Source organism: Macaca nemestrina, chromosome 1 (genome assembly GCF_043159975.1).
Source record: "Macaca nemestrina isolate mMacNem1 chromosome 1, mMacNem.hap1, whole genome shotgun sequence".
Taxonomy (NCBI): domain Eukaryota; kingdom Metazoa; phylum Chordata; class Mammalia; order Primates; family Cercopithecidae; genus Macaca; species Macaca nemestrina.
The window spans coordinates 158,423,341-158,432,524 of record NC_092125.1 but is presented as its reverse complement, the minus strand read 5'-3'; the positions used below and the strand labels follow the sequence as shown (position 1 = coordinate 158,432,524).

At 38.9% G+C, this 9,184-nt stretch overlaps 1 non-coding gene across 1 annotated transcript; it reads left to right on the top strand.

Moving 5' to 3' along the window:
* Positions 1-1,731: 1,731 nt before the first annotated feature.
* On the top strand, positions 1,732-1,838 carry LOC112426889 (U6 spliceosomal RNA). The gene has a single exon (XR_003018281.1). It is a non-coding gene; the product is annotated as a U6 spliceosomal RNA (small nuclear RNA).
* Positions 1,839-9,184: the final 7,346 nt, after the last annotated feature.

Below are 9,184 nucleotides of genomic sequence, written 5' to 3'. Positions count from 1 at the left end.
GTCTCATTGAGCTGTGGTGGGCTCCACCCAGTTTGAGCTTCCTGGTTGCTTTGTTTACCTAGTCAAGCCTCAGCAATGGTGGACACCCCTCCCCCAGCTAGACTTGCCATCTCGCAGTTCAATCTGGGACTAGCAGTGAAGGCTCCATGGACATGGGACCCACTGAGCCAGGCGTGGGATATAATCTCCTGGTGTGCCGTTTGCTAAGACCATTGGAAAACCACAGTGTTTAGGTGGCAATGTCCCGGTTTTCCTGGTACAGTCTGTCATGGCTTCCCTTGGCTAGGAAAGGAAAATCCCCCAACCTCTTACACTTCCCGGGAGAGGCGATGCCCCACCCTGCTTTGACTCGCCCTTCATGGACTGTACCCACTTTACAACCAGTCCCAATGAGACGAACCAGGTACCGGTACCTCAGTTGGAAATGTGGAAATCACCTGTCTTCTGCATCAATCATGCTGAGAGCTGCAGACCAGAGCTGTTCCTATTCGGCCATCTTGGAACAGACCTCCGTTTTGTTCTTTTTCTTGCTTTATTTTTTGAGCTCCTTGTAGATTCTGTATATTAGTCCTTTGTTGGGTGCATAGATTACAAAAATTTTCTCCCATTCTGTATGTTGTCTGTTTGCTGATTATTTCTTTTGCTGTGCAGAAGATTTTTAGTTTAATTAGGTCCCATCCATTTATCTTTGTTTTTGTTGCATTTCTGTTTGGGTTCTTAGTCATGAATTCTTTGCCTAAGCTAACATTGAGAAGAGTTTTTCCAATGTTATCTTCTTGAAGTTTTATGGTTTCAGGTCTTAGATTTAAGTATTTGATCCATCTTCAGTTGATTTTTGTGTAATGTGAGAGATGAAGATCCAGCTTCATTCTTCTACATGTGGCTTGCCAATTATCCTAGCACTGTTGGTTGAATAGAGTGTCCTTTCCCCACTTTATGTTTTTGTTTACTTGGTCAAAGATCAGTTGACTGTAAATATTTAACTTTATTTCTAGGTTCTGTATTCTGTTTCATTAGTCTACATGCCTATTTCTGTTTTTGTTTGTTTGTTTGTTTTGTTTTGTTTTTGAGATGAAGTTTCACTCTTGTTGCCCAGGCTGAAGTGCAATGGCACAATCTCGGCTCACTACAACTTCCACCTCCCAGGTTCAAGCAATTCTTCTGCCTCAGCCTCCCGAGTAGTTGGGATTACTGGGATTACAGGCATGTGCCACCACACCCAGTTAATTTCATATTTTTAGTAGAAACGGGGTTTCTCCATGTTGGTGAGGCTGGTCTCAAACTCCTAGCCTCAGGTAATCTGCCTACCTCAGCCTCCCAAAGTGCTGGGATTACAGGCATAAGCCACTGCGCCTGGCCCTTACATGCCTATTTTTATACCAGTACCATGCCGCTTTTGTAACTATAGCCTTGTAGTATAGTTTGAAGTCTGGTAGTGTGATGCCTCCAGGTTTGTTCTTTTTGCTTAGTCTTGCCTTGGCTATGTGAGATCCTTTTGGTTCTTTTTTGGTTCCATATGAATTTTAGGATTGTTTTCATAACAAGAAATTTTCTCTAAACACATTGGCTGATTGCTCCACCCTTTATTCCTTCCTACAGAAACAGAAATATTAGATGAGTGAGGTTAGGAGGACCAGTGAGAATGGTTAGCTGTTCACTCCTCTTTCTTAGGAGCCAGCTGCCCTTGGGGAACAGTCAGCTGCCTTGCTGTTATTAGAAAACTTGGCTTATGTGTTCACTTTAACAGCACCTGTACTAAAATTGGAATGATAGAGAGAAGATTAGCATGACTCCTACACAAGGATGATATGCAAATGTGTGGAGTGTTCCATATTTTTAATCATTGGCATCCCTCAAAGAGATGGGGAGGGCACAAACAACCTGAAAACTGTTCCACGTTTTCATTTATAAAAACTTCCCCAACCTCTCTAGAGAAGTCAACAGTCAAATTCAGGAAATACAGATAACTCTGCAAGATTCTACAGAAGAAGATCACCCCCAAGACACACAATCATCAGATTTTCTAAGGTCAAAATAAAAGAAAGGAATGTTAAAGGCAGTTAGAGAGAAAAGGCAAGTCACCTACAAAGCGAACCTCATCAGGCTAACAGCAAGCTGCTCAGCAGAAACCTTAAAAGCCGGAAGAGATTGAGAGCCTATATAATGTTCTTAAAGAAAAAAATATTCAACTAAGAATTACATATCCAGCCAAACTAAGCTTTCTTACCAAAAAAGAAATAAAATCCTTTCCCTATAAGCAAATGGTAAGGTAGTTTGTTACCACTAGACCCGCCTGACAAGAGATCTTGAAAGGAGCACTAAATATGGAAAGGAAAGGCCATTACCAACCAATACAAAAACACACTTAAGTGAACAGAGCAGTGACACTATAAAGCAACCACACAAACAAGTCAGCGTAATAACCACCTAACAACAGAATGGCAGGATCAAATGTACACATATTCATATTAACTTTGAATGTAAATGGGCTAAATGCCCCAACTTAAAAAGCACAGAGTGGTAAGGCAGATAGAAAACCAAGACCCAACAGGATGCTGTTTTCAAAACACATCTCACATGCAATGACATCCATAGGCTCAGAATAAAGGCATGGAGGAAAATCTACCAAGCAAATGGAAATCAGATAAAAGCAAGGGTTGCAATCCTAATCTCAGACAAAACAGATTTTAAACCACAAAGATAAAAAAAGACAAAAGAGGGCATGACAATAATGGTAAAGAGTACAATTCAACAAGAAGACCTAACTATCCTAAATATATATGCACCCAAAACAGAGGCACCCAGATTCATAAACCAAGTTCTTAGAGACTCACAAAGATACTTAGACTCCCACACAATAATGTTGGAGACATCAACAATCCACTGACAGTATTAGGCAAAGGCAGAAAATTAGCAATGATATTCAGGACCTGAACTCAACATTAGACAAAATGGATCTGATAGACCTCTACGGAGTTCTCCATCCCAAAACAACAGAATGTGCATTCTTCTCATTGCCACATGACACATACTGTAAAATAGAACAAACAATCAGACATAAAAGAATCCTTAGCAAATAGAAAAAAACTGAAATCATACCAAACATACTTTCAAACCATAAAGCAATAAAATTAGAAATCAAGACTAAAAGAATTTCTCAAAACCCCACAATTACATGAAAATTAAACAACATGCTTCTGATTAACTTTGTGGTAGATAATGAAATTAAGACAGAAATCAAGAAGTTCTTTGAAACTAAGGAGAACAAAGATACAATATACCAGAACCTCTGGGACACAGCTAAGGTAGTGGTAAGAGGGAAATTTATAGCATTAAATGTCCACATCAAAAAGTTAGATCTCAGATTCACAACTTAACATCGTAACTAAGAGAACTAGAGATGCAAGAGCAAACCAACCCCAAACCTAGCAGAAGACAAGAAATAACACAAATCAGAGCTGAACTGAAGGAGACCAAGACACAGAAGACCATTCAAAAGATCAACAAATCCAGCAGCTGGTGTTTTTCTGAAAAATTAATAAGATAGGCCAGTAGCTGAACTAATAAGAAGAGAGAGAAGATGCAAATAAAAACAATTAGAAATGACAAAGGGGATGTTACCACTGACCCCACAGATATAAAATTAACCATCAGAAAGTACTATAAACACCACTATGCACACAAACTAGAAAACCTGGAAGAGATGGTTAAATTCTTGGGCACATACACCCATCCAAGACTGAACCAGGAAGAAATTGATTCCCTGAACAGACCAATAACAAGCTTTAAAATTCAATCAGTAATAAATAGTCTACCAACCAAAGCGGAAAAAAAAAAAAAAAAAAAAAAGCTTAGGGCCAGACAGACTCAAAGCCAAATTCTACCATATGTATGAAGAAGAGCTGGTATTATTCTCACTGAAACTATTCCAAAAATTGAGGAGGGACTCCTCATCTCATTATGTGAGGCCAACATCACTCTGATACCCAAACCTGGCAGAGACACAACAGAAAAAGAAGACTTCAGGTTAATATTCTTGATGAACATTGATGCAGAAATCCTCAACAAAATACTGACAAACAGAATCTGGCAGCACATCAAAAAGCTAATCCACCAAGATCAAGTAGGCTTTATCCCTGGGATGCAAGGTTGGCTCAAGATATGCAAATCAATAAATACGATTCATCACATAAGCAGAACTGAAGGCAAACCACATATGATTACCTCAATAAACTAGGTATTGAGGGAACATACCTCAAAATAATAAGCATCATCTATGGCAAACCCACAGCCAACATCATACTGAATGGGTAAAAGCTGGAAGCATTCTTGTTGAAAACCAGTGCAAGACAAGGATGCCCTCTCTCACCACTCCTGTTCAATATAGTATTGGAAGTCCTGACCAGGAAAATCAGGCAAGAGAAAAAAAATAAAGGGCATTCAAATAGGAAGAGAGGAAGTCAAATTGTTTCTGTTTGCAAATGACATAATCTTATATATAGAAAACCCCAGAGTCTCAACCCAAAAGCTCCGTTAGCCTATAAACAGCTCCAGCAAAATTTCAGGATAAAAAATTAAAGCACAAAAATTACTAGCATTCCTATACACCAATAATAGCCAAGCCAAGAGCCAAATGAAGAATGCAATCCTATTCACAATTGCCACAAAAAGAATAAAATACCTAGGAATTCAGCTAACCAGGGAGGTAAAAGATCTTTACAATGAGAATTACAAAACAATGCTCAAAGAAATCAGAAATGACACAAACAAGTGGAAAAACATTTAATGCTCATGGATTGGAAGAATCAATATCATTAAAATGGCTGTACTGCCCAAAGCAATTTATAGATCCAATGCTATTCCTATCAGACTGCCAATGACATTTTTCATAGAACTAGAAAAAAACTATTTTAACATTCATATGGAACCCAAAAAGAGCCCAAATAACCAAAGCAATCCTAAGTAAGAAGAACAAAGCTGGAGGTCTCACATTACCCAACTTTCAGCTACACTACAGGGCCACTGTAACCAAAACAGCATGGTACTGGTACAACAGACACATAGAACAACAGAACAATAGAGACACCAGAAATAAGGCTGCACACCTTCAACCATCTGATCTTTGACAAAGCTGTTAAAAACAAGTAATGGGGAAAGGATTCCCTATTCAGTAAATGGTGCTTCTGATTTCTTGCTCCTGGTCTGCATTCAAGTTGGGGAGATATTTCCTTTATGCCCTATACCCACAATAAAAATCTCCAAGGAAACTGTTTCAGTCTGTCACTTAGGGTATAGGAGAAGGAAATGGTTTGAGAGGACATGATGTCCCCTTGTCACAGGTGTCACCAGAGCAAGGGCCTTCAAATTAATGACACAGGAGAGGATGGTTTCTGAGAACTCTGCTTGTTAGCTTCCAAGACAGCTTTGAAAGGCCATGTAGCTGTGATTTCCTGAGTGCCAACATACATGCACTCAGGAAATACCATGCAGGGCACTTGACACACGCAATTCAAAACAATACTACCAGACAGGTATTTAACAGGTGAGAAAACTGAAGTACAGAAAGTTTCAGTAACTCCTTTAAGCTTGTCCAGTGAAAAAGTGGCTGACCTGTGCAGAGCTGTTTTAACTTATAGTTGGAAGCCCTGCTGATTAGCTGCAGTAGCAGTTCTGAACTCCCAGGATCAGAGTGAAACTGCCTAGACTGGTATCTTGCTCAGAATAGACAGATGAGTGAATTAATCAATGGTTAAGATGAGTCTACCCAGTAAGCAGCCTCTTTTTGGCAGCGTAACATTATCCTAGTGAAATCTTAATGTTAAAACTCAACATACAAAAATCAAAAGCTGAAAGACTTCAGTTGACATGAAGGTGGCAGAACCAGAGCACCACTTGAGGCTTCCTTCTTATTTCCAAATAAATAGTGCCAAAGCACTGCCATAAAATTGCAAAACTTGGCACCAGTAAAGTTTGAAAACTACCAAATGAGTCCAGCTCCCAACTCAGCATGATACACAGTATGCTATTTATCAGAAACAGTCCTGCATTGGGTTATAGGGTGTTAACATGGAACTCTTCCTATTTTGGTTTCTGTTGACAACAGATGCCACATTCCAAAATGACAGACTATCTTGGCTGAGAAATTACTACAAGACTTGTCTGCAGCATAGAGGGTATAGAAGGTTCAAGTTGTTGGCTATTGGAAAGGGTCTTGTGAGGAAAGTATTGGGGGATCCCTTTCCTTCTCATCATCTCAGTTCAAGGGAAAGAGCCTCCCGTGGGTTCATTTGGAGAATTTGATGAACTTGTTACTTGGAGTTGTTTGTCATTTGGAGAACTTGTTACTTCTGGTTGGCAGGCATACTGGAGCAAGGGAGCATGAGGAGAGAAAGACATGGCCAGTTACTTTACCAGTGAAATGGAGAAGAATTGCTGTTGTGTTAGTAAGGGCCTGCACTTACAGATTGTCAGTGTGTGAAAACAGGACTGCGTGGGAGTTTTCTTAGATCTTGTTCAGTGGGGTCACCTGAAAGATACTAAAGCCCCAACAGAAAAGAAGCTGAAGGAAGATTCCTAGGGACAGAGGGGAAAGGAGAAACAGTTAAACTAGACTGCGTTCACCCAGGTCAAGGAAACTGCAGACATGAGATAACCAGGAATAAGGAAGATCCCTGAGGAGCACAAAAGAGTCAGCTTAAACACCTGCCAGCCCCAGGGAAGGTGAACCATTGTAGCAGCACAGTCACAGTGGCTTCCATGCCCCTTCATCTGTCCTTCCTTCCCTTCCTTCTACATGGAAGGGTCAGAAATCATGGTGAGCTGGCTATGGGAGGAGAAAAAGCGTGAGGCAAAGAAATAGAGAAATGTCGTACTCCCATGACATCCCTTTCATTTTAAATTACTGGGTTTGTTGTTGTTGTTGTTGTTGTTGCTTTGTTTTTGCTTTGTTTTGTTTTGCTTTTTTTTTTTTCCCATATTAAGTGGCGTAAAACTTTCGTTTACCTAGAGGGCTTTTTATCCAGGGCAGGGAAAGACCACACTCAATGAGAAGATTTTAAGAGCGAGCGGGAGTCAAATGTCAACTTTACTTTGTATTTATACCCATACATGTTGCTCATCCAACAAATGAATTTTACTTATGTTCAGATGAAATATATACCTTGTAAATTCTTTCTATAGAGTCTAGTCCAGCCTTTAGGAACTTACAGGCCAAGACTTTCTACAACAGCTCTGGGAACTTTTGAGGGAAGCCCGTCCTGTTTCTCCTGAACTACTTTTCTCCAGGCTCTTTTCTCATGGGCCACAGCTTCACAATTCTCTCTCTCTTGGGCTCCCTCCCTTGGAACTGCCTGTCCTCCATATGTCTTCTTTTGTCCTTATGGAACCCATTCCTGGGCCCAGTGCTCTCCAGGTACAGGCACTATTCCTCTTTGGTGACGGTGAAGAGAATTCTTTAATGTTCTCCATTGGAAAATTAACCTATATGAAATGACAAAGCTCCAAACATGTGAGGTCTTCTGAGCTTTGTTTTCCCTTCCCTCTGTCATCACATTCAGATCCTGAGAACTCCCATTATGAAAACATCTATGAAAAGATCTGGGCACCAATGACTGTGTTCACAGCTTGAGTGTTCAGCCCCACTCTCAGACTTTTTAAAATCAATTCCATCTTAACACACTCTGTGGACACTGCCTGTTCTGAACTGTCTTCTGAACCTTTCCTTCTTCTCTCAAATAGGATTTTATTTTCCTCTTTACATATTTTACATTGATTTTGGCATGTATCAGCAGTAACCAAGTAACCATTTTTGACATCTTGGCCTGCTGTTTAGAAAACCCTCCCACAAAATTTCAACAAGAACTACCCCCTAGAGACGGTATCAGATAGCATTTGCCATTATAGACAGTCATATTGCTATTTTCCAAGATATCTTTATAGGAAACAGCTGGCTTCTTCCTGCATCATGTGACAGATAAACAGCATTATCAAAACATAAACAAGCTGCTTCTTTCTTGGGATAAAGGAAAATAAGATAACAGCGAGTAAACAGAAAATTATGATCCTTACTTTCCCTTTGTTTTCTTGTGTTTAATCAAGTCATTTTCTAAAGAGAAAGTTTGCCATCAAAATTTGGATGTAGGTTACTAGACCAGCCAAACAAACTATTAATTATCATCATAAATATAATTCAATTATATAATAATTCTTTTAGTGAGGAGAAAGGAACTAGCAGCCCATTCTATTGATTTTAGCACACATAGCACATGCAGCTGGTGTGTACAATTTAATTTATGGATAGGGTGTCTAAAGATGATTTTCAGCATCATCTATTAGTAACTGAAACAAGAAAAGTCACAAAATAAAAACAGTTAAATATTTTCTTTTTAGATTGAAATTAGAAAATATCTAATAGCCCTTTGCTGAAACTAAAATCTCATCACAGTAATATCAAATGTTAGTGATGTCATACAAAACAATAATAGAAAGCATAATAACTGACTTGATTTAAAATGTAGTCTATCAATCAGGAAAAAGACATCCTTTCTAAGATTGATATCTATCATTGTTTTCTCCCTCATCATACTGTAATCTCTATGAAAGCAAACATCAGGGCAGTTTTGTTAATTCTAACACTAATATTGAATATCACCTAACACTAATACTGCGTGAATATTGGTCATTTAATCAACTGTTCGGTGCTATTTACTCATTTATTTTTAATTCATTAACAATTGAATTGTTTGCAAAGACCTTGTCAAAATAAGGGTAAATAAGATATGGCCCCTACCTCCAGTTCCTCACAGCCAAAGAAGAAAGACAGACTTATAAATAGATTATTGTGACACAAAATGTTCAATGATCCAGGAAATATTTGAGCTGAACACAGATGAGATAATGGCTAACTCTGAGGAAAAAGCAAATCTTTTCAGGGAACGATTCCTTTTAGCTGGGTCTTAAAGAATGAGAGGCCAAGGAAACGATAGAGTGTGGAAGGATGCTTGAATAAACAAATGTGAAAAAACTTTTTTTCTTTAGAACCTAAAAGTCAAGATTACTTAAATAGACTTTTTTGGGCTTTTTATTGCCATTCAGAATCATGCAAAGTATTTAATAATCAAAATTTTTGCCCTATATTTTTGTTTTTGAAGAAAAAGCAACAGATAGATCATTCCACTTGGCTACA